The following is a 3,025-nucleotide window of genomic DNA, read 5'->3' as shown; positions in this document are numbered from 1 at the left end:
GTTCCAGTTGGTTTCAATAGACCCACCGCAGGGCAAAACTGAGCCCCTTGGCCACAATGGTGGCATCTCTTGGAAAGTGTATGTCAGATAGGGTAAAAAATGCCATGCAGTGAGAGGAGGGAGATAAAAATGCAAGAGAAACATCCTTGCAGACACCAAGGTGAGAGAAGGAGAGGGAGGATGTTCTTCCAGCACCAGAGCAGAGATTCCCCTGCAGCCTGAGGAGGACCACACAACAGAGCAGGTGGATATTTCCTGAAGGAAACTGCAGTCTGTGGAGAGCCCATGCTGGAGCACCTTTATCCTGAAGGACTGCAGCCCATGGGAAGGACCCAAGCTGAGGCAGAGGAGAAGTGTGATGAGGTAGGAGAGGCAGAGATGAAGTGTTATGGACTGAGGACAGCCCCCATTCCCCATCCCCCTGTGCTGCTTGGGGTAGGTGGAGGTGAAGGAGTCAGGAATAAGTGAGGAGTAAGGAGTGAAAGCTGTGCCTGGGAAAAGGGGGTGAGCTGGAGGGGACGTGTTTCAATTTGTCTTTGTGTCCCATAATCCAAATTTATTTTAATTGGCACTAAATTAAATTAATTTTCCCTAAATCAAGTCTGTTTTTTCCCCGATAGTATTTGGTTAGTGGTTTCCCTGTCTTTGCCTCAGTTCAGGAGGGGGAGTGAGAGAGTGGCTGTGTGGGCATATGACAGCCAGCCAAGGTCAATACCAGAGTATAAACATGGATAATGAAGCCTCAGATTAGTCAAATGTGTCTTCCCTGTAAAATAAGACAGCTGTTAGAAGCCCTCAATAACAGGAATTCCAGCTATAGGATACTCCGTATGAGTGTTCCCATGAGCTAATCTAGCACATCACTAGAAATTCGCATTTAAAGTGTTTTCAGCATAACAGCTGAATTCCCCCTTCTGCGTGTCTGAGGCTCACAGCATAGATAGCAGTATTCAAGGAGAAAAAAAAAAAACAAGCCCCAAAACACAATACTTTTAATTTGAATACAATCTTGTACTTCTTTTATTTTATCTACTAGGAAAATATGCATGGTAAAAGACTCGTTGATGTCTTTTACAAAATTATCCACAAAGCAAATTTGATTAGTGAAACAAAGGTAGATACACAAGGTTATGAGATTCTCTTGCTTCAGGTATTTTATTGATAGACATGAAAATAGTAATGAATTACCAGTCACTTTTCTTATTAGCTATTCTATCATTAGAGAACATTATTTTCATTATAATCACAGTTTATCGTTCATCTTTTATTTTGTGTGAAGGAAATTCTACAGAAAATCATCTCTATGAACTATGCAATAAAGGAATACCTACGAATGTACTATTTCTTTTTTGCACTACTGACACATAGTGGTTATAGGAAAATGGAAGAGTAAAATGAGCCACTAATCTATAATATCCTTTCCTTGAGACAGATTATTAGCAGTGGCTTTCTCTTTGTCCCACATATCTGTGTTCTCTATTGTCACCTACTTTACTGAAGTTCATGTACTTCTGTAAATCTCTTCTATAGTCTGTCTTTTTATACCTTCAGGCTACAAAGTGATTGGCTGAGTGCCTGGACAGTGATGCCAAACTTGAAATATCTTCTAGGACTGGTAACTGCAACATACTTGTTTCCACTGCTGGAGGAATGCTTAAATGTTGCTGAAAGGCAGTGTTTTGCACTTTTTCAGAGGAACACAACAGCTCTTACATTTTTGCAAACCTATGCTATAAACAGGAACTAAGAAGTAGTTAGGCATCTGGAGTCTAACCATTGCTTATTTTGATGAACAACTGAAAAGGAAAGAAAAATATGTCGGTAAATTGCTACTGCTTCAGTCACCCGAAAAAGAATGAGCTTTGAGACAAACTGCACCACACTCACTAATTAGTTTGCCTTTTATGTTGTAAATCTAAAACACTTGATGGTGTAAGATATTACTTATTAATATGCAAAAGACTTTTTAGAAATAAAGATTGCATGAGTGTAATCATTGAAAGTCAAAAGTGTGCACAGCCATTTTGTTGGAACGGCTTGTTTACACCAAGTGGAAATGAAACTCCTCTTGTCCTGTAAGGCTGTCAGTAGGGCAAATGCCATTTAAACAAAAAGTTACTCCAAAAATAGCTCAAGATTTCAGTGTGAATTTAATTCTTTTCCTCTCACCCAAAGATTAGCTTCTTTCGCTTAAGTCCCCTCCTTTCCATCTCTTTCTTTTTTCATGGTCATTGTTTTGGTTTGGTTTTTTTCCCAGTTTCTTTTGAACTGAGAAAAAGTGACCTTTGAGAAAAGGGCTTCTCTGCCTTTCAAAACATTATGCTAATAAGACATGATTGGAGAAAGTTTCTAGTAAGAATCAGTGATAAAATGTTTATTGATTGTTTAATATAGACCGAGGTCAACTTTAGAATAGTTTACATGATTCTTGGATGTAATTTCCTTAAAAAAAATAATAAATTATACCAGAGAATAATATTTATTTGAAAATGGTATCCAGTATCAGTATGAATGACCTTACTGTTACGTGAACTGAGCTGATGAAGAAAAGGGTAGCAGCATATGGCTGCTGTCTTCCATGGACTAATGCTCAGAAAGGAATGAAGAAAGCAGTGAGGAATGTATTTTGTTAGACAACCTTCTTTGGCAGAATATTAATGTAGGATCTCATGATTCTGCAATCAGTTTCAGCTGTAGGTGGGAATATGCCAAATGAAAAAACATACTTCTTTCCCTACTGTTCCTGTTTTTTCTTCATATAATCCTATTTTCCCTCAATCTCTTCTTCTGTCATTCTCTTGAACCTCCTCAATAATAATTCTTCTCTTACCCTGTGTCTACACTAATGCATTTCTAAATTCCCTACTAGCGAATAGCTTTCCGCCCTACCGATTCAGCCACTCTACTTCTCTCTCAGATAACGTGGTACTCTTTACACCTACTTCTTATTCACTATCCTCTCATTTGTCCCACAAATTCTCTTGTCTTTTATGTCTTTATTCTTTCCTCGCTGTCCTGAAGCTTT

Source organism: Phalacrocorax carbo, chromosome 2, assembly GCF_963921805.1.
Source record: "Phalacrocorax carbo chromosome 2, bPhaCar2.1, whole genome shotgun sequence".
NCBI classification, from domain to species: Eukaryota; Metazoa; Chordata; class Aves; order Suliformes; family Phalacrocoracidae; genus Phalacrocorax; species Phalacrocorax carbo.
This window is presented reverse-complemented; position numbering follows the sequence as displayed.